This window comes from Tamandua tetradactyla, chromosome 7 (assembly GCF_023851605.1).
Source record: "Tamandua tetradactyla isolate mTamTet1 chromosome 7, mTamTet1.pri, whole genome shotgun sequence".
Lineage (NCBI taxonomy): Eukaryota > Metazoa > Chordata > Mammalia > Pilosa > Myrmecophagidae > Tamandua > Tamandua tetradactyla.
The window spans coordinates 37,771,972-37,795,514 of NC_135333.1; the positions used below are offsets into that span (position 1 = coordinate 37,771,972).

The window sequence follows — 23,543 nt, forward strand, 5'->3', positions numbered from 1 at the left end:
AACAGGTTCCTACTCCTATAGTCACAAGCCTCCTACCTCTCCAGATTCCTGGCTGAGTGTCCCTTTCCATGGGGTCATGATTAGAAAGGAAAAAACCTCTATTTCAGCCCATTTCAGTTCACCAAATGGGGTCATCCCACCTCCCAGGCCCTCAGCTCCCCTTCCTGCCTGTGCATCATGGCATCTCCCAACCTCCAGCTGTTCCGCACCCATGGGTGCTCTACGTTGGGAACTGGGTCATTCTTAGAGGACTGCTCTGGTCACTGTTCTCTGCCCTTAGACCTGTATTAAAGCTTCCTTCCTTGAAATGACTCTCCTAATTTTCCCTGCTCCCAAATCTATAATCTTGAACCTCTGTGGGAAGGTGATATATATTTTTAACATTTTAAATGTGAAATATAACATACATTTAAAAAGCAATAAATTTCCAAGTACATTTTAACAAGTAGTTTATACAACAGATTTTAAAGTTTGGTATGGATTACATTTCCATGAATTTTTGTTTTTTACCTCTAGCTGCTCCAAGGCATTGGAGAACGAAAGAAATATTGATATAATGATTCAGCAGTCATATGCATTTGTTAAATCCCATCTTTTCTGTTAAACCCTTCCTTCTCTTTAAATAACATATGTACATAAAAGCAATATATTTCAAAGTACATCACAACAATCAGTAGTAGAACAGATTTCAAGGGTTTGGTATGGGTTACAACTCCACAATTTTAGGTTTTTATTTCCAGCTGCTCTAAGGTACTGGAGACCAAAGGAAATAACAGCAAAATGATTCAGAATGCATACTCACTTGTTAAATTCAACCTTCTTTATATAACTCCACCATCACCTTTGATCTTTCTCCCACTCTTTAGGGGTATTTGGACTATGCCCATTATAACATTTTCATGTTGAAAGGGGCTGTCGATAATATGAGATAGGGGGATACAACTAGTTGATGTTCTGAAGAGGCTGGTCCCTCTGCATTTCAGGACTTATCTGCTTCAGGGACCCATCTGGACGGTGTAGATTTTGGAGAGTTACCCTAGTACGTGGAATCTTTGTAGGATCTTATATAATGCCCTAGGTATTCTTTAAGATTGGAAGGAATTGGTTTGGTTGAGGTTTGGCAAATTATGATAGGTAGTAATGTCTAACTGAAGCATGCATAAGAGTGACCTCCAGTGTAGCCTTTCTAATCTATTGGAACTCTCTCAGCTACTGATACCGTATTTGTTGGACTTCTTTTCCCCCTTTTGGTCAGGATGGAATTGTTGATCCCATGGTGCCAGGGCCAGATTCATTCCTGGGAGTCATCTCCCGCATCACCAGGGAGACTTTCACCCCTGGATGTCATGTCCCATGTAGAAGGGAGGGAAATGATTTCACTTGCAGAGTTGGGCTTAGAGAGAGACAGGCTACATCTGAGCAACAATAGAGGTCTTCTGGAAGTGACTCTTAGGCATGGCTATAGATAGACTAAGCTTCTTTACTACATACATAAGCAAGCATCAAGATCAAGGACTTGGCCTATTGATTTGGGTGTCCCTAATGTTTGGCACAGTATCTGGGTTTCCCTGATGGTAAAATTAAATAGTTCCATAATTTTTCTCTTATCCCTCGAGGGACATTACCAATACTTTTTAGTTATCTGCTTATTATACTCTAGGATATATCCAGGCATTACGTTAACTTATACACGATTAAAGGCTCTCATTCTTATTCTGGGCACCCTGTGTCTGGATTGTTTAAATGATCTATCCAGACAAGTTGAGTTAGATTATGTGCTACAGAAAATCTAGTTTCTGGACATAATAAAACTTTCTTCCTTTGGTCCCAAAGAGTAGGTGAAGTTCTAAAATATATGCAATGTCTTCCTTACCCCTGCATTCTGAATTACCTTAATCCTGACCCAAATGGTTTCATTCTTACATCAAATACCAGGTTATACGTACATAAAACAGCCCCTCAAAATTTAGAAATAACGATTACCACTCTGAGATAAATGTGACTCCTATACGAGCTTACAACCTAGGCCCCGATTTTCTTATATTTTCTACCTGGGATCATACAATATTTGCTCTTTTGTTTCTGACTTATTTTGCCTTACCAAATGTCCCACGGGTTCATTCACATCTTTGCATGCCGCACAACTTCATTCTTATTTGTACCAACACCATGTTTAATCATATTTTTACACCATCGTTCACCAATCTACTTCTCAGTCGGTGCATCTTTCAGCTCATGTATCATAGGCCTCATGCATAATGTCCAAAGTCAACAATCCATCAATACTCTCAATTTTAGATAATTTTATTGTTCCCAATAGAATGATAGCCAAAAGACACCCTCACCAAAGAAAATCCAAACCTCCCCCTAACTCTTTTCCCTCTCCCCATTATGTAGCCCTGATATTGCTGCAGTACTGTTGATGTTTTCCTGTTAAATATAGTCCATAGCATGCAATAGCAGTTTTCCCCCATAGTCCCTGTGTTAGTTAGATTCAGTTGTCAACTTGGCCAGGTGAGCATACCTAATCTTGTTGCTGCGGACATAAGCCAACGGTACGTGAACCTCATCTGTTGCCAATTACATCTGCAGTCAGCTAGGAGGTGTGTCTGCTGCAACCAGTGACGTTTGACTTAATTGGCTGGTGCTTAAATGAGAGAACGCAATGTAGCACAGCCTAAGCAGCTCGGCATTCCTCATCTCAGTTAAGCAGCTCAGCCCAGGCCTTTGGAGATGCAGAAAGAAGTCACCCCGGGGAAAGTTGTTGGGACCCAGGGGCCTGGAGAGAAGACCAGCAGAGACCATCCTATGCCTTCCACATAAGAAAGAACCTCAGTGGAAAGTTAGCTGCCTTTCCTCTGAAGAACCAACAAAATAAATCCTCTTTTATTAAAAGCCAGTTCGTCTCTGGTGTGTTGCATTCCGGCAGCCAGCAAACTAGAACAGTCCCCAAATATACACTCTTTGTACAAGATTCATACCTTTGCAGTAGTTCATGCAAGACCTTATTTATATTTATAGTGTAATTGGTGGGACACATGAGTCTATATAACTCCTTGGGAAGGTGATATATTTTATAATGTCACCAAATATTGCATGGACAAGTAGCTGAATATAGAAACCGGCTTCCATGTCAAGTACCTGGAGAAAGGCCAGGATGCATCAGGCACAATTCATTGCCCTTGAGACACTAAGGATCAAATAGATGAGAGACAGCATCTGTCCAGGGTAATATGATTTGAGGTACTATGAAGTGATCATTGGAAACAGAAGCCATGAGGCTCTGGGAAGGAAATCAATCCATGTGAGGGGTGTAAGGAGCTTATAAAGCAAGGGGTACTTGAGAGAGAAGTTCATGTATTCCTCCATAAGTATTGTCAGTGTAAAAGGCAACTGTTTGTTGGAAACCTGGAGGCTATCTATAGGCTATTCTGGCTGTGTTCCTGTTTTACCTTGACCAGTCCTTGCTGTGGAGGGGACCAGCCCATTTCTCAGTGTAGAACGATTCTGACTCTTTGGCTCTGACTTACCTTGCCAGGTGCTATGAGAGATCACACAAATCGGTCGCCTTCTTTAACAGGAATTTGTTGTCTCACGATTTTGAAGGCAAGAAGTTTGGCACCAACGTTTTGACGGGATTAGTTTACTCCTTCAGAGTCTGTAGCATTCTGACAATCCTTCGTCATTGGCGATCTCTCTCTCCTTGTATCAGTCCCTCTGCTTCCACTGACTTCTGTCTTCTACATCCATATCCAATTTCCCTGGCTCATAAGGACTTCCACTTGGTTGGATTAAGGTGACTGTCATTCACTTTGGGCACCTTAACTGGTAACAGCATCTTCACACCCACAGTATCAGGAGTTAGGACTTGAACATGGCTCTTGTGGGAGAATGACTCAATCCCCAACAGCCTGCCAGGACTGTTTCATAGAAATTTCAAGCACTACAAGGGTAAAATGATTTGGTTTTTAAACTGAGGGGTGGGAGAGGGTCATATCTTACATAGAGAGACACAATTACATTTTCAGCACTGAGTGCAGCAATAAAAGACAGAGGTGGCTACATGAATAAGATGAGGAACTTTTTCCCCCTGAGGGTAATGTCCCATGTGATGCTGCCCTGCATGCTGCCTGTGGAGTGTGCAGTTGATTTTGTCCAGAGGTGAGAATTAAATGTTCTCTAAGTCTAACTCAGGGTGATGTGAGGATGAAATGAGATAATACAGTTTAGGCCCTTTGCCAGGTCATGGCCCATGGCCCAACAAGATGGATAAAGTTCCTGCTGATGGGGACTCACAGTCTGTATGGTAAACCTGGAAAGGAGACTGTCTGTCCTCCTGGGAGCCATGAGCACCCTGTCACATGGCACAAGCTCAGAAACTGGCCTGGAGACTCACAGAGCTGTCCGCAGCCTCATGCACCATCTGCTCCAGCCTGGTATTACCACCAGAGAAACTGAGGCCCAGAGAGGTTATGGTCAGAGTTGTGAAGTCTGTCTAAATATGTAAATATTTAGATTTACATATCTAAATATTTAGTGTGGACTAGAAAGTTAAATCATGGTAAAGTAGTCAAGTGTAGTAAATCCAATCTTTCTTTCTAGCCATAATTTGTTTATGTAATTCATAGAAAAGAAGGGAAATGAAAAGATTAAAGGAAGATATTCCCAGGAGTCGCTGCTTGGGCTCCCTCAGGAATAGGGTGGCAGAGTGGTCAGGCACATGGCTCGGGGTCAGATGGCCCTGCTTCAAATCCTGGCTCTACCACTCACCATGCCTAATCTGAGACAGCTGAATTTCCCTCTCTTTGCTACAGTTTCTCCAACTGGAAAGCATGAGTGATAAGCGAATTCTCCTAGATCAAGGGTGGTCTAGAGAATTAGTGGGTTGTGCTTCTGCAGTCAATTTTTTTTGGGGGGGAGGTACATTGTCCAGGAATCGAACTGGGGTCTCCTGCATGGAAGGCAAGCATTCTACCACTGAACTACCCATGCACCCTGATTTTTATTTTTAGATAAAAGTAATGATAGCAAAGGGTAGGTACTAGACAAAAGAATATGGGTTTTAGAATTAGACCATGGTGCAAACAGTTGCTAAGATGTGTGACGTCAGGCAAGTTAATCAGTCTCAAATATCAATCCTGTCATCTGTGATAACTGGATAAGAAACCATACTTCCATGGGTTGCTAGAAAATGGAAGACACTTGATTGAGGAAAATAAAATGCCCTGACTGACTGAAAAATTTCAGTTTCAGCTTAGAACTAGTATGAATTGCACAGGATGGAGGGTATAGGCATGTGGAGGAGGGAGGCTACTGGAAATCCAGAAAACAGGGGGCCAAAGAGCCTAAAAGTTTGAGGAGACACAAATGCTGACCACCTCCTGGGCAGAGCCTGCCCAACCACTGAGCCTCCAGTTGACTTGCTGTGGTAGTTAGATTCAGTTGTCAACTTGGCTAGGTGAAGGTGCCTAGTTATGTTGCTGTGGATATGAACCAATGATACGTGAGCCTCATCTGTTGCTCATTACATCTGTGGTCAGCTAGGAGGCATGCCTGCTGCAATGAATGATGTTTGATTTAATTGGCTGGTACTTAAATGGAAGAGGTCAATGTAGCACAGCCGAAGCAGCTCAGCATACCTCATCTCAGCACTTGCAGCTCAGCCCAGGCGCTTGGAGATGAAGAAAGAAATCACCCTGGGGAAAGTTGTTGGAACCCAGAGGCCTGAAGAGAAGGCCATCAGAGATCACCTTGAGCCTTCCCACGTAAGAAAGAACCTCAGATGAAAGTTAGCTGCCTTTCCTCTGAAAAACTAATGAAATAAATCCCCTTTTATTAAAAGCCAATCCATCTCTGGTGTGCTGCATTCTGGCAGCTAGCAAACTAGAACACTTGCCCTTTAGACATCTAATTTTTAAGTTATTAAAATCTCAGACTCGAGGATGGTGCAATGGTGGCTCAGTGGCAGAGTTTTCGCCTGCCATGCTGGAGACCCGGGTTCAATTCCTGGAGCCTGCCCATGCCCCCCCCCCCCAAAAAAAAAAAACTCAGACTCTGGGCCCCTCAAGGAGTGGGAACTTGGGTTCTTTGGAAAATAGTCCTGGAAGAGAGAATGAACTGACACATTAGCAGGATTTTGAGGACCACCTGGAAGTTCTGATTCTCCCATTTGACCTGGCACTTCTCTCTCAGCATTCTGTGACCTCCGGCTTCAATCTGGGTAGGACGCCCTGGGTCTGCCACACAGCCTCATCATGGCCTCAACTGGTTTGAACCCGCTGTTTCAGGGATCCTTTCTCTAGGACTAGTCCCTGGTTTTTCTGATGTGGGTACTCAAGCAAATGTCCAAACAAGTAAATATTTTGAAATTGTGTACATCAGGAAATGTATTCATTTGCCATCACATTTCACTGATCGTTTGGCTGGGTATCCATTTTTATGCTGAAAATAATTTCCTCTCAGAATATTGAGACACTGTGCCACACAGAATTGGTAATGAGGAGTCTGATTTTAGGACTTTTATCCTTTAGAATCTGAAATGTCATTAAATGTTTCTTAATGGGGATCTTTTTTCATTCATTCAGCTGTATAATCACTGTTGACTCTTTCCATCTACAGTCTTCTGCCTTTTCTTCAATTCTTGGAAATTCTGTTATTGCTCTAATGCCCTACCTTCTATTTTCTAACATTTCTCTTTCTGGGGCTCTTATGACTGAGATGTTTGACCTCCTGTGTTAGATTCCTGTCTCTCTGTTTGACTCTCTGTTTTCCATATAGTTCACCTCTCTGTTTTTTTGCCTTTGTTCTGGCAGATTTTCTCAAATTTGATCTTCCACTCTTATAAATTTTAATTTCAGGAAGCAGAATTTAGTCCTTAGGAGCCCCTTCTCTTGGTCTCTACTTGTTCTTTTATGTAGCATTCTGTTCTTGTTTATGGATGTAAAATTCACCTGGAGCCTCCCTGCTGGTCTCTGAGTTATCCCTTCTCTTTTTCTTCTTGGATTCATTGTTTTGCTTCTATTCACTGTTCTCTTTCATGCTTCTTGTTTCAATATATGTTAGTGATACTCACTTCACATATAGATACAAGGACTGTGGGGTGAGATTTCCATTGCTGTCATGAGAGTCAGTATGGTTTCTAGCCAGGACTCTTCCCAGATGTGTGAGAAGAGATACAGTGTCATCTGGCAGAATTCCAGTAATATATGGTGTTTTTTTGCTCATAGGAGGAACACCGCTCAACCCACTCCCACTTCCCTTTTCATTGCTATTTATAGATTTATCACTGCTTTTGCATCAGCATTTTAATTTCCTGATTTAGCTCATCATATATTGTGAGAGACATAAGGCAAAATATATTTGTATGCATGTTTTGGAACCTGAGAATTCATTTTGCTTCAGCTTTCTTCAGATTTACATTGGTGCTGGTTTTCTTTTTAGCAAGCTGGGTAGTCTGGCACATCCTTCAGTCCATCCTTTAGAGTCAAACTCCACTTCAAAATTCAGCTCAGTTCCCTCTGCTTGAAGAAGCTCCCCAATCCCTCCCCTATTCCCCAAGAATCAATTGCCCCTGCCATACAATCTGCTTTCTGGGAGATGGGCATGGGGGCAAGTTCAGACATTGATTGAAGCCTGCCATGTGTAGCCTTTTTGCATCTGGGGTTGGGGGTCTTTGGAGGGTAGGGGTCAGGCCTTCCCATTGGCTTCCCTTGCTGGACTCACACATGACCAATAGGGGTTTGAAGAAACAAGGCCACAATATACTTTTCATCACTGCTACCTTGCAACACTTTTTGTCAAGTAAGTAGAAACCAGGTAAGCCCAGGCCATTTTCTTTTATTTCCATGTAAATCCCTTGAGGTTCCTTGTATCAAAGTGGCCTAAGGTTGCTTTAGAGCTTTCTGTTAGGCTTATCTTTGGCATGAAATTGCAAATTCACCTTCTGGGAACTCATGAGATTAGGGTTAGAGGTGTCTCTGGAAATTTATCCACACAAAAGGCTCTGATATCTGCAACTGACTTGGAGTTGTTGTTTTATTCTTCCTGTTTCTTGGTTTATTTTCTTCCCAGCAGCAGGAACTGCTTGTGCCTGTCTGCGTGCATGGGTGTGTGCCTGTGTAAGCATGCTGTTGATAGTTTCGGTATTATTCCTAGAGGTTTGTGATATGGTCATGTATGTGTCTGTGTGTGTGTGTGTGTGTGTGTGCATGTGAGCATGCTAGTGGTGCTTTGGGTTTTATTTCTGCAGGCTCGTGATATGCTTCTGATATATTTTTGATGACATCCAATGGCTGCAGTGGGCAATCACACAGATTTATTCTCAAGTGATGGCTTCTCTGCACCCCACTTCCAGGTAAATCATCTGACTTTGAGCATGGGGGCTACACAGACACTTCTTACTTCTGACCTGGTCATCCTGATATTCCAGAAATCTTTTGCTGAGCACCTGAAGGCAAGGACTTTGTCATCTCATGGAGGGAACCTCTGTCTTGAGGTGGCAGCTGAGTAAATCAAAGGTCATGGTAATGAAAAGTGTAATTAGTTCTGCGTAGAGAGCCCAGGATTCCCACAGAGAGATGTGGGAAGCTTTCTCACAGGAGAAATCCTTTTGAGTCCCTTATATATGCAGAGTAGGACAGAGCTGGGTGACAAAGCAGGTGATGGGCATATCAGGCATAGGGAGCAGGATGAAGTTTGGGGAATGACAGATAGCCTGTGCATTGCTTACAGTAAGCAGCCCTGGATACCCGTACTCTAGGGAGGAAGGTGTGGCAGGGACCAGGCTGGGCTTCTCAGCATGGGCCAGGGGGAGCCAGCAAATGTGGACTCCCCGCCGGAGCGGAACCTGGCAATGTGCATCATAAACAAATGGCCTGCCTGAGCAATGCTGCCACTTTCTGAATTCAGAAAACTGCTGGTACGGGGCATAAAGGCCCTTGTGGCAGTTCAGGGACTGAACATTATCATGAAAATCGTGAGCCACTCTTCCTCACCTGTACACTAGGAGGATTGTCATCTCAGGAAATGGGGCCTTGTTGTTATTATTGTCATTTTTTAGTATCATTTTCAGGCATAGGAGTGTTTACAGTAAGGGACCTTGAGGATTTGGTTTACATTAGGAAGTGGAGGGTCGATTAGAAGGCTTCCTCACAGCAGAGGCCCCATCAAGAGGGCTACTACTATGTCGGGGCTAGGACAAGCAGGGCCTGGTCTGACTGGGGGGGCTGTGGTAGGCTTTAGGGACAGAAGGTGCTGTCACAGCAAGTCTTGGGGTTGCATTCTGAGGGGGTGGGGACAGTCAGCCAGCAGAAGTCTGGGTTGCTGAACTGCTGGGTTGGCAGCCTGTAATGTGGCACCTTGTGGTAATTTTGTTTGTGTGAACACAACAGATGTATCCTGTCAATTGGAGTGGATGCCTGTGGATGTCCAGTGGGTACGTCCAGGGGGCTGAGAGAATAGGGATGGCACTGTGACCCCAGCACATGGGTGGTGGTGGTAGCTCTGGGTGGGGACTGGGCCTCCCTCCAGTGCCCAGAGTGTACGGCAGAGCGCTCAGCTCCTAAGTCAGCCAACTCTGTGTGGAAGATGTCAGAGCTACAGACACAGGGCTAAGCTCCATTTCTTCCTGTGTTTAAGATGCCAAACCCCAGTGCCAGGCCATCAGGCTTTTGCATGATGAACCAGAACACGACCGATGCTGCTGGCCTCCCCATGCTGCCATGAGCCTGGATGCCCCATCAATGGACTGTTCAGTAGAGTCCAAAGCTGAGTCTGCCCAGTGATCCAGCCTCCAGTCTGGCCTGACCTTTTCTCAGGCAGCAAAGTAGCTGCAAGTGTGGGAGGCCCGGAAAAGAGTTTCTGAGTTATTTGGGGAGAAAACTTAAGGAAATCTTTTTTAGGGTGCTAAACCTACCCAACCTTTGTGAGCTTATCTCCTCTCTGCCTTTTAATAAACTGATGCTTCAGAAACACAGAGTGCTGGCCTCTGCACTCAATTTATACTTTATCAAAGACATATTTAATGGATATTTTTAAAAGAAAAGCTAGGAAGATAGTTTTGCCATAAGCGGAAGTCTAACTTCTCTGCAAATCTAATATGTAAGTGTATGGGTCTGTTGTTTCAGTTGTTCGGAACATGGCACCTGAGAAACCAAGAAAAGAGGATCGATTGCTGGTTCTGTTTTACAACCATCTTAATGGACTGTACAGTGTGAGGTTCCCAGAATTGTTACTGGACAAAGGCAAGCAATTCTTTTGCTCATATACTCAAATGACCAATTCTTGAGAGAACAGGGTTTCAAAGACAGAAAAATTTATTGTTAGGCATGAAGCAGGAGAACAGATGGCCTATTGGCCCAAAAATCTGTCTCCCCAAACTGCAGTAGTTATGATATATTTATAGTATTGGAAGAAGGGCAGGTTTTAGGATAATGAACAAAATGGTGCCAGATGATGTAATTAGAGGTGATCTGATTATTGCACATGATTGGTTACATGCTTAGTCAAAGAAAGTTAAATAAGAAAATGACAGCCTTAATATGACAATTGCACGATTTTTAGTATTGTAATGAGGTATAGATACGTATACGTTAAAGTCTAAGCTACTGCACATGTCAAGCAGCCTATTTTGGTTAGATCCAGTTTCATTTATCAAAATAACTTTAGATCTTGTCCCCTTGAAATTTATTCTGGCAAAGGAAAAACTAAGCGTACTCATAATTATGACTAAGAGTCACACCTAGAGAACCTCTTTTGGTTGCTCAGATGTCAGCTCTCTCTCTACGCCAACTTGGCAGGTGAACTCACTGCCCTCCCCTCTATGTGGGACATGACTCCCAGAGGTATAAATCTCCCTTGCAACATGGGACAGGACTCCTGGGATGAGCTGGGACCTGACATCATGAGACTGACAAAGCCTTCTTGACCAAAATGGGGAAGAGAGAAATTAGACAAAATAAAGTTTCAGTGGCTGAGAGATTTTAAACAGAGTTGAGAGGTTATCCTGGAGGTTATTCTTATCCATTCTATAGCTATCCCTTTTTAGTTTATGGTGTATTGGAGTGGCTGAAGGGAAGTACATATACCTGTTGAGCTGTGCTCTAGTAGCCTTGACTCTTGAAGATGATTTATAACAATATAGCTTTTACGATGTGACCATGTATTTGTGAAAACTTTGTATCTGATGCTCCTTTTATCTGGGGTATGGACACATGAGTAAAAAAATAAGGGTAAAAAATAGATAAATAATGGGGGGATAAAGGGTAAAAAATTGGGTAGATTGAAATACTAGTAGTCAATGTGAGGGAGAGGTAAGGGTTATGAGATATATGTGTTTTTTCTTTTTCTGGAGTGATACAAATGTTCTAAAAATGATCTCGGTGATGAATATATAACTATGTGATGATATTGGGAGTTACTGTTTGTATACCATGTATGGACTGTATGTGTGTGAAGATTTCTCAATAAGCATATAAAAAAGACTCTTCATTAATAAACAGTAGTGTTGCTTCCTATGAGACGGAGCTCGAACGATATTAAGGAATGATGAGAAAGAAAGAAAGAAAGAAAGCCAGAAAGAAAGAAAGAGACAGACAGGTTCAGGGGGTCTGAAGCTTAGCCATAACAGACAACAGACAGCTTTATTCTTAACTAGTTCCTGCTTATATACTGCAGGGTTTAGGTGACTAAAAGCAGGCATACATTTCGTGAAAAAACAGAGTGCCTACTTATCAGTATATTACTCTCTATATACAAGAGATAGCTAACAAGACCTTGGGGCTTAAGAAAAAACAACCATTCTCTCCCCCTCAGACTGTCCTCCAATTAAGCAGATAGTAGTCTCCACAGTTTACTGCCGACGCCACTCTGAAGCCAGTTGCTCCCAACAAATTCCGCAGGTTTTCCATTAACCCTGGCTCCTACACAGTAGGGGCTGTTTATAATGATCACAGGACTCTAAGGTAAAAAAAAATGGATAAATGAGTACAAGTGAAGGTTAGTTATAAGGTTTTGACAATCACAAGGGCACAAGATAAAGGCTATACAATCATTATCAGAGAACAAGACAGCTGGGTTACAATTCAAAGACTTCAGGTATTTCCCTCTGTCTACTTCAATATACCAGAAAGTAAAAAGGAATATCTGCACACTTCAACAATCACAATCATCAGCTTCTCAGTTACAGAATGGCCAGTGTTTTGAGAGGCAGGGTCCTCTTGACTGGAAACTGCATGGGGCTTGGCCATTGTGTATTCTTGGGGTTGGAAGGAAGACATTGACATGATTCTACCTCCCCATATAGGAGAGGTTCTGTGCAGCACGAGGGGGTGTGAACTTTCTCCAAGAAGTGCAGCCTGCAATTATGAGTCCTGCGTCAGGTGGATTCCACCTAAATTTCAGAGATAAATTATTTACATTTGAGAATACCTATTTTGACCTAGCTAAAATATTAGATAAAGGATTTTGTATAAAAATACAAGGAAAATGTATCATCTGCTGGATTGCATGAAGCAATGTAATGTTAACAGAATAAGATTTAGGAAAACCCTAGTGAGCAGACAGTATTCTTGGCACCCCAAGCTTAAGCCAAATACAAACAAAGCATCAACTCTCCTTTCCACTGGTCCTCTGTGATATGAACTTGGCTTATGCTCCCCTGAATTATTTCCTGTATCCTCTCTGTCCTCTCTACTCTTCCAGGATTGGCAATACTTGAGACAGAGAACCTACCTTTGTCCCAAGTGTAGTAATATATTACCAAACTTAAGTTAATATTAAGGTGAAGTGGGTGTGTTTTTCCTTACTTACGCATTTGAGTATGACAAGTGAAATAAAGGATACACTCAAACTCCTAGGCATAGGCAAAGAAATGCAAAGCTCTCACATATTGTATAAGTATCCTGATGTCGAAGAACAGTAAGTTCTGACAAAGTGCTTCATCGAGAAACCACAGCTTTAAAAGTGAAAGTGATTCCAGGAGAAACTCATAAGAGCACATCCTGTTTGGCTGTGATTAGGTTTTGGAATCCTTGCATGCAGGGGCTACTTGTGAAAACAGGAATCAGAGCCTAGTTCACAGTAGTCTCCCTTTCAGAGCAGAAGTCTCCGTTTGAACTCTGCTTCCTTATTTCTTGAGGGTCTGAGTGAGTGGCCGGGCTCTGCTGGCAATCTAGGCCCCAGAACAAATCACTTGTCCTCTGTCTGAGCGGGACTAGGGATGGGAGTTAACTATACCTGGCACCTCCTGGACCCCTTCAGCCTAAGCACTTGTAAACTTGCTCACATCTTCACCTGAACTTCTTACTCCAGAATTTTCCAACCAGTTTTCTTCTGTCAGGACCTCATTATAGGTTGCTAGCAGGTATAACTAAATTTTAACAGCATTTCATAGTAACCAAACTATATATGTACAGACAGAGAGAAACACTTGCTTTCTGAAACTTCTCAGGAAAGAAACACTTGCTTTGTGAAAGTTCTCAGGAAAGAAAGATTATTGGCAGATAGGACTACATGGACTTATTTTCTTTCTGTTTTTTTAAATGTTCTTTACAACAATCACATAATTTATGTTTGTTTTTTTTAATATGTGCACTAAGACAAAGAAGTCTCATGTTCTTTTAGAAGTGGCCAAGACTTCGCTCTCATTTTGTGCCTTATATGCTACCCCATCCCGCCTTCTTTGACTAGACCCCACAAAGCTCCTTCCTCCTGCCACCCCCACTTCTCCTGCACTGAAATCTGTTCTACAATTAATTGCTGCAGTATGCTTTGAAATTTATTGCTGTTTTGTATATATGTTATTTTTCACAATTAAAAAAAAGTAAATTAGGTAAAGGCTTGTTATACATTTTCATAAAGGTTTATGGTCAGAGTTCCAATTTCTTTTTCAGTGACCATTAAGTTCCTGTTACACTAAATGTACCTGGCAGTCTGATGCATCATTTTGCAAGCTCATGGCCTTAGAAGGCATATTATTTTTTTACTCTAAGGAATCTCGAATTTATCTCAGTACCTTTAATTTGGGAGAAGAAAAACTTGATATCATAAACAGATAAGACTACATTAAATGAATATTTTTATGTTCTATATTCAAAATTCTTATTTTTTTCTGATTTCACCAATTCTAAAGGGAAATAACCAACATGTTCATGGTCAGACTTTGTCAGATTAAACTGTATTAATAAAGATGTCAGCATGTAGAAATAAAATGTAAAAAAACAAAGAATAATCAACTTCTACTATAGTTGATGTTAGGAATCAATAATGTTTTTCAGTTAACAAGCAGATTTTAACTTGAAGTTAACAAACAGTAAACTTGAAGCAGCGTTTTGGCCCAGTTTTGTCAAAAATAAAATAAAATGTATGTTGGTGTCTGTATGTATAAGGTATATAGGCCATAAAGGAGACTGAAAGGATATATTCTAGAATATTTATAGTGGGTATCATTTTTAAATAATTCATAATTATATTTTATTCATTGTGTTTATGTGATTTCTAGATGTCTATCATGAACATATATTATTTTATAATCAGAATATAACTTGTAATAAATATTACTTTGAAAAAGATTTTTCTTGTCTGTATCCTCTCCAAGTGCTAGTCAGGGTTCTCCAGGGAAAAGAACCAGTAGGATATCTGTGTGTATATATTTAGAAATTTATTTTAGGAAATTGGTGGATGTCATCGTGCATGCTGTCAGGTTTATAACTCTTGCCAGCAGGCTGGAAATGCAGGCAGGGGCTGATAGGGTAGTCTTGAGGCAGAATTTCTTCTGCTCTGGGAAACCTCAGTTCTTTTGCTCTTTAAGGATTAGCTGAGGCCCACCCACATTATCGACCAAAAGTCAACTGATAATGGCAGGCTTTAATCCCATCTCTAGAACGCCTCCATAGCAACTGGACACCAGAGCCCAGCCCAGATGACACATAAAATTACCCTTTATACTAAGGAAACCCCATGTTCTTTTTCTTCCATCACAGCCAAGATCCTTTAAAATCATTTCTCTTGGTGAATTTCCCATTTCCCTCCTACTGTTTGCTCTCTCCCATGGCAGCCCAGGTTCTGCTGAGGACCCCCTGAGAGCCCTCTCCCCTGGTCATCCTCAGACACCATGGTACAAGGTCAGGGTCTTCTTGCCTCATGGGGTGGCCTGGGCTGGACACTGGACCACACCCTCCTAGAATTTCCTTCCTCTGAGACCTCATTCTCATGCTGCTCTATCTCCGAGGCTGCTCCCCCAAGGCTCTGCTGACCATGGTCACCACTGCTGGGGAGACGCCATTCCCACCCGAGGCTGCAGCCAGCACTTTAGGAGGAGGATGTCATCACATACCCAACTAGCCCCCAGCCATGTCCACGATGATGTCCCTCAGTAGCATCTCAAAGTGGACCTCTCCAGAACAGAGCTCCTCAAGACTGCAATCCTATTCTGTGCCCTGTGTCAGTAACCAAGTCACCAAACCAGGAACAGGGACTCCCCAAGTCTCCCTTCACCCCTACTTCCAGCTGGCCCCCAAATTCTGCTCGGTTCACCTCCATTTAATTGGAATCTGGCATCTTGATCCAGCCCATGTTCTGGTCAGGACCTCATATTTTCTACCTGGGTCACTATTGTAGCTTCCCACTTCATGTTGCTGTGGGGGCATCCTAAGCCCAACCCAGCCTGCTCACTCACCCCATGCTCCCAGCACCCCTGGCCTGCCTTCCTGCCACAACTGTCTTCCCTTCCACCTCCTTGGGCTGGGTCCTCACCACATCCCTCCTGAAATCCCACTAGCACTTCAGGGCCTCTGCCTCCAGTTTTCTGGGCATCTGGGATTGTTATCTCTCCCTCATCAAATGCTCCTCAGACCTCAGGCACTGGGGAAAGAGGGGAAAGGGACCAGGATGCTCATCGTCTGGGAAGGGACAAAGAACCAAAGACAAGAGGGAACAGATTAAAATTAAGAACATGTCAGGGGACATGTTCCCTTTAGTCAGGGGACATCATTCAATCTTGTAAGAAAGGAGAATGCACGCTCCTTTGTGTTGGGTGTGGCTGGAACCCTGACGCAAGGTAAGTACCCAATGTAGAAGTGCTGGATGCAGAAATGATGAACCAACACATGAATTCTAGGTACGAGTGAGCTGCATCAGAGCCCAGGAGATAAGGAATGGGCCAAGTAGCCCTAAAGTGGTAGGCACTGTACTCAGCACAGCAGATGGAGGAAGGAGCAAGCTGATCAGGCAGAGCTGAGTCTGGGGAAGGCATTGCCACAGGGCAACAACATGGCTACCTCCTCCTGGAAACTGCTGAGTGTCAGATTTAAGCATGGGCTCGGAGCCAGTAAACGATAAGCAGCCTGGTACCTGGGCTAATACTAGGTGTCCTTTGGGGCTGCTGCAGTCTTCTGGTTGGGTTGATGGTGTCTTGGAGGTGGGGTCAGGGGGATATGAGTGGAGGAGTAGAAGTGGCCAGGATTAGACTATACTTGGAGATTGAAGCAAATAGGATGAAATAAGTTAATGCATATCAGCTGTTTGGCACAGAACTCGGTACAAAGAAAGTATTCAGTAGCTTTAGCTATCATTGATATCACTGTCAGCACCTTGGTTATATCTCTTGCTGTCATCCAACTTTCTCTACATGGGGAAGAGGAGTAACGACTCTCTCTGGAACCACATTTTAACGATAGGAGGGGTTCTGTTAGCCCAGCTTGTATGAAGCCAGCCAGTGGACTAGTCTGTTGTGGCCAAGGAGGACCCATGTGATGGGGAGGGGCTGGAGGTAGGAAAGAAGGGACAGGTGCATTCCAAGAATTGGGAGCCCATGGGTAGGTCATTCTGAGTATGGACATGGGGTTAGCTATGTGGACAGAGGACATCATAGGCAGAACTGGACAGATGGTGCCTGTTCTAGTTTGCTAGCTGCCAGAATGCAATATGCCAGAAATGGAATGGCTTTTAAAAAGGGGAATTTAATGAGTTGCTTGTTTACAGTTCTAAGGCCAAAAAAAGTTCCAATTAAAACAAATCTATAGAAATTGTCCAAATTAAGGCATCCAGAGAAAGATACCATGGTTCAAGAAGGCCGATGATATTCAACATTTCTCTCTCAGCTGGAAGGGCACATGGTGAACATGGCAGCGTCTTCTGGCTTTCTCGTGGCTCTACAAAAGGACTCTCTCCAAAATGTTTCCTTTTTTAAAGGATTCCAGTAAGCAACTCCATCTTCAACGGGTGGAGACACACCTCCATGGACATCATCTAATCAAAAGTTACCACCCACAATTGAGTGGGTCACATCTCCATGGAAACAATCAAAATGCTCTCACTCAGCAATATTGAATGAAGATTAAAGGACGTGGCTTTTCTGGGGTCCACCACAGATTCAAACTGGCACAGTGCCTGAAGGTGCTGACACAGACTCCAGGCATAATACCAATCTCAGGCCAGAGGGGGAAGTGATGACACCCCTGAGGCTGGTGTGGGAGGCAGCAGGACTGTTGGGGGATTCCTTGGGGCACAGGTGAAGTCAGAGCAGGACAGAGGAAGGGCCAGGAGACCCAGCCTATCTTCCCCAGGGCCTCTGAACTTGGAGTTCAAGTTCATTAGGAAAACCAGAGTCAGCACTGAAACTGTCTTTCCACTTCTGACTGGACCAGGCCAGCAATCCATAAACCACATCCTCAGGAATACTGCTGTCCCTGCAGAAGTCAATAGGTAGATTTATCAGTTATATTAGGCTGCATTCTGCTGTATTAATGAGAAACTCCAGGAAGTTTACTTCTCGCTCACACTCCATGTCGATCAAACCTGGCTAAGGCCCTACTTTAAGTTGTCTTTACTCCCAGATCACCATTTAGAGGATAACAGAACACAGGTGGCATGAAGGGAATATGGTTCTTAAAAGTTTTCACCCAGAAGTGACACATATCCCTTCTGCCCACTGTTTGTTCACCAGAGCAAATCACAGGAATAGGGTGAGGGAAATGCAGTTCTTTCTATCATGTGCCCAAGAGAGAAGCGCCAGAAATATTGATGAACAGCACCACTGAAGGCCACAGACAGCCTTGAAAAGAGAAACAAGGAATGCTTCTAGGAGCCAATAAATCAAGGAAATACCAAGTTAAGTCAAGTTAAACAGGGATAGCTACAGCAAGACCTCTCAGAGCCTTTAATGTGCTGATATATACTGTGACCCGCAGAGACAGTGTTCACTTGGGGGTAAGACCTGTGACTTTGTTTTGTCGATGTCCTCTCCTACCCTGGCCTGGTGTCTGACACACAGTGGACTCTCACACACTTGGCTCAGGCTCTCATTGCAACCTACAGGGCAACCTCATGGCTGAATTTGAGGAGCACATGTTCAACACAATGATGAGACGAGCAACAAGAAGATTATCTGGGGTAATAAAATCTGCTTGGTCTGTGTTCACGGTGTGCTGCACACCATGCTTTTCCTCATTTAATCCGTAATATAACATTGTGTCTTAGGAACTGCTATCATTCTTGTTTCACAGACCAGGCTATTGAGGATTAGGAATGAATTTCAAATAAATATCCAGCTTGCTTGACTTGTGCTTAAAATTTGTCAGCCTCTAGATATTCTTTGGAAATCTCTGGCAAACTTTTCACACTTAAGATTGCCTTTTGAGCATGAGCAGTGATCACCAGGAATACAGAGGCCCCACTTTGGTAACCAGGAGCTGTGCATGTGGGCACAGGGCCCGGCACTGGGTGTCTTTTCAAAGTTCTAACCTGAGAAATTGCTTATAAAAAAACCACAGAGTCTCATCAGGGAGTGGCAGGGAAGCAACTGAGCTTCCTTTCCGGGGATATCTGGCAGCTGATGCCTTTTCTTTGCCCAGTTCCTCACCCCACTTTCCACTCCTTTATAACTGCCCAAAGTGGGGAATTCAGGATGGGGAGGATTCTCCACCATCATATACATTATCCTCTGCCTATGAAGCAAGCCTTTGTCCCAGACTGTCTACCTCCTTGAATTGACTCCAGCTACTTTTGCCTAGATGGCAAATTCTGGGAGGAGGGCACAATGGTGAACACATGCCCAACTTAGTCTTTCCCAACCAAAACAGGGGTAGGGACCCACGAAGGGGATAGGGACTAGTTCCAGAGTGCCCTTGGGAGGGGACAGGAAGGGCACCAAAAGCTTCCCCAAGGGCTCCCCAATGCTGAGCTCTCCTGGCCTGCCCAGCAAATGTAGCCCTTCAGCTAATTTTCCCCTACAGCTCTGAGGAAGCTTTGCATCCTTAAATCTCCACCACTTCTACTTCTGTCCAGGGAGGGTTGAAACAATGGCTGCGACCACGTTTGTCTAAAGTGGATTGAAATGATAGCTGCTGTCAGAGCCTGGACCCAATGATCTGCTAATCAAAAGCTGTTGTTTTTGGAGAAGAACATCTTTAAGTTCTTTTCTGTCTCCAGCAGCTAGCCAGGGACTGGCCCCATGGTGGCTTGCCACAAGAGTGGGGTTGGGTGCCAGTTGCTGCCATGCAGAGAGAACAATTTACTGTTCTTCACCATAATTTTACTGCCTTTTCCTCTCGCTCTTCCCTGAATGGTTTTCTTCTATCTCTGGAATTACAAAATAGTATTTTAGATAACTTCTGCCTGTTTAAGATTGCTTTGGTGGAAGGACTAAATCCTGGAACTCACTCTGTTGTCATCTTCCTCTCAGGAAATTTTAACTAACACCTCACAGAGACTCTGGCAAACCTGCTGCCAATTCTTCTGATGTATACCTTCAAAATTCCTAAATAATATGCTTACACCATTGTGATGGTTAAGTTCTGGTGTCAACTTGGCCAGGTGATGGAGCCCAGTTGTCTGGTCAGAAAAACACTGGCCTACCATTGCTGCAAGGATATTGAGTGGCTGGTTGATAAACCAGAAGGCTGGTTTATTAAATCATCAGTCATTTGATTGCATCCGTGGCTTATCAAGTCCACGATCAGCTTAGGGAACATCTCCTGAAAATGAGATTATCTACTCAGCTCAATCTGTTCCAATTAGTTGAAGACTTTTAAGGGAAAAGAAAGACCTTTCACTCCTTCTTCAGCTAGCGAGCCTCTCCTGTGGGGTTCATCCAGCCCCTTCATAGGAGTAGTCAGCCTCACAGCCTGCCCTAAGTATTCTGGACTTTTCATTCCCAAGGTTGTGAGACACTTTTATAAATCCTGTATTTACAAATACCCCCTGCTGGTTCGGTTTCTTCAGAGCACCCTGATTAATACATCCGTTATTGCCTGATCTGTACATTTTAAATGGTCAACTGATTTCCCATGAGGCTTTGGTCTTGCTCCCTCACCACACAAGTCTTCCAGGGCTGCGTCTCCCCAGAGCCCATGACAGCAGCAGCACACATTCTGATATATTGCCGAGTTCACGTGAGTTTTACCTGTAAGGTTCACTGTGTAGTGGTTCCACTTCCTTTCTTGTACAACAGTTCATTTTTTTACAGTGAATACGTGCCTTTGTCTGCTTCTGTGGTTTTCTTGGTGGCTGTTAGTAATTCATTCCCCAACTCTGTAAAACATCCTCTTAGTATAGCCAGACACATACAGTGACCTCTCAATTCCAGTTATTTTTTTGGAGATATGGCTCCTTGCACCACTGCTCCCACACTCCTGCCTGGACAAGCTGCCCCTGACTGAGTGTGCTCCACAGCTTCCTGGGGTCCCCTCTGCCTCGCTCTAGGCGGGTGTCCCATGTCCTGTCTCTGTGCCCTCCTAGATGCTACTGCTGGCCTGCTAGGGGGAGTCTGTCCTCCAAGTTCTTCTGAAGAAAGAATATGAGAACCTACTGTTTAGAGACCTTGTATGATTCCATTGATCTATTTCCACTTCACCCTTGACTGGTCATGTGACTGACTGTAATACACCAGGCTGGAGATTATGGTCCCTCAGAATTCTGAAGTCACTAATCTTGTCTTCCAGCTGCCCATTTTGCTTTGAGAATTCCAAGGTCCTGGTTGTCACTCCTTTGAATGTGACCCATTTTCATCTGTTTCTTGGGGCTCTTCTCTTTATTCTCAGTTTTGAAATTTCCCAACAGGCTTCAGTGTGTTCTTTTACTTTTTCACTGTGTGAGATACTTGGAGAGGCCTTTTAAGTCATGTTCTTGAGTTCTGGTATTTTGATTTCAATAATTTTCTCTCTTCTGTTCTCTCTGTTCTTTCTGGAACTCCCAGATCAGTTTAATTTCTTATCTTCTTGCTCTTATTTGTCCTCATGCTGTCTTTTTGTTCTACTTCCCAGGACATTTATTCAGCTTGATCAAAATCTTACAAATGAGATTTTAATAACTTCACTATATATTTTAAAATTTTTATTTATTTATTTATTTTTACATTTTTTATTGTAAAATGTAACATATATACAAAGAAAAGAAAGAAAAAAGCAGTAATTTTCAAAACAGACTTCATCAAGTAATTACAGAACAGATCTCAGAGTTTGTAATTTCAAATTTTTCTTTCTAGCTGCTCCTAAACACCAGAGGTTAGACGGAATATTAATATAATGATTCACAGTCATACTTGTTTCTTAAATCTTATTCTCTGTTATACCTTCTCCTTCTCACTTGATCCCTCTCCCAATCTATAGGGATCCCTGGGGACTTTTTCATGTTGAGAAGGGGTATCACTATAATTTCACTATATTTTTAATCCCCAAGAGCTCAATTCTTTTATTGGCCCCCTTTTTCATGAACGCATCATCTGCCTCAACTCTCTGAGGACATTACTGAAACTTATGAGTGGGTATAGCTTTTCTAGTTGTCATTCTGGTTTCTTAGGTTTTCTTCTTCTACTGACATTCTTTGATTCCTGAGTTCCTGTTCCTGTTATTTTGCTTTGCTTTGTTTGGATGGGTCCCTTTCCTTTCTGTTGAAGTCTGTAATACCTGGTGGTGCCTGAATGTCTATTCACAGGTGTTCTGTTTGCTAGCTGCCGGAATGCAATATATCAAAAATGGAATGGCTTTTAAAAAGGGGAATTTAATATGTTGCTAGTTTACAGTTCTAAGGTCGAGAAAATGTCCCAATTACAACATGTCTATAGAAATGTTCAATCAAAGGCATCCAGGGAAAGATACCTTGGTTCAAGAAGGCTGATGAAGTTCAGGGTCTCTCTCTCATTCGAGAAGACACATGGTGAACACAGTCACGGTTTCTCCCTCAGTTGGAAGGGCACATGGTGAGCCCAGCGTCATCTGCTAGCTTTCTCTCCTGGCTTCCTGCTTCATGAAGCTCCCCGAGAGGTGTTTTCCTTCCTCATCTCCAAAGGTCACTGTCTTGTGGGCTCTCTGCTTCTTGTGGCTATGTTTTTCTTCTCTGCTCTCTCTGAATCTCCTTCATTCTCTGAAATGTTTCCTCTTTTTTTTTTATTAATTAAAAAAAATTAACAAAACATTTAGAAATCATTCCATTCTACATGTACAATCAGTAATTCTTAATATCATCACATAGTTGCATATTCATCATTTCTTAGTACGTTTGCATCGATTTAGAAAAAGAAATAAAAAGACAACAGAATAAGAATTAAAGCGATAATAGAGAGAAAAAAAAAACCTATACCTCACATGCAGCTTCATTCAATGTTTTAACATAATTGCATTACAATTAGGTAGTATTGTGCTGTCCATTTCTGAGTTTTTATATCCAGTCCTGTTGCACAGTCTGTATCCCTTCAGCTCGAATTACCCCTTCTCTTTTTTTTTTTTTTTAATTAACGGAAAAAATGAAATTAACCCAACATTTAGAAATCATACCATTCTACATATGCAATCAGTAATTCTTAACATCATCACATAGATGCATGATCATCGTTTCTTAGTACATTTGCATCGGTTTAGAAGAACTAGCAACACAACCAAAAAAGATATAGAATGTTAATATAGAGAAAAAAATAAAAGTAATAATAGTAAAAACAAAACAAAACAAAACAAAACAAAAACCTATAGCTCAGATGCAGCTTCATTCAGTGTTTTAACATGATTACTTTACAATTAGGTATTATTGTGCTGTCCATTTTTGAGTTTTTGTATCTAGTCCTGTTGCACAGTCTGTATCCCTTCAGCTCCAATTGCCCATCATCTTACCCTGTTTCTACCTCCTGCTGGACTCTGTTACCAATGACATATTCCAAATTTATTCTCGAATGTCCGTTCACATCAGTGGGACCATACAGTATTTGTCCTTTAGTTTTTGGCTGGACTCACTCAGCATAATGTTCTCTAGGTCCATCCATGTTATTACATGCTTCATAAGTTTATCCTGTCTTAAAGCTGCATAATATTCCATCGTATGTATATACCACAGTTTGTTTAGCCATTCTTCTGTTGATGGACATTTTGGCTGTTTCCATCTCTTTGCAATTGTAAATAACGCTGCTGTAAACATTGGTGTGCAAATGTCCGTTTGTGTCTTTGCCCTTAAGTCCTCTGAGTAGATATCTAGCAATGGTATTGCTGGGTCGTATGGCAATTCTATATTCAGCTTTTTGAGGAACCGCCAAACTGCCTTCCACAGTGGTTGCACCATTTGAC

At 42.6% G+C, this 23,543-nt stretch overlaps 1 protein-coding gene across 1 annotated transcript in view; it reads right to left on the reverse strand.

The window, feature by feature from the left end:
• Positions 1–23,543, reverse strand: part of LOC143690422 (patatin-like phospholipase domain-containing protein 5) — a 187,616-nt gene that overhangs the window by 74,730 nt on the left and 89,343 nt on the right. The gene's annotated exons all lie outside the window — the stretch shown is intronic.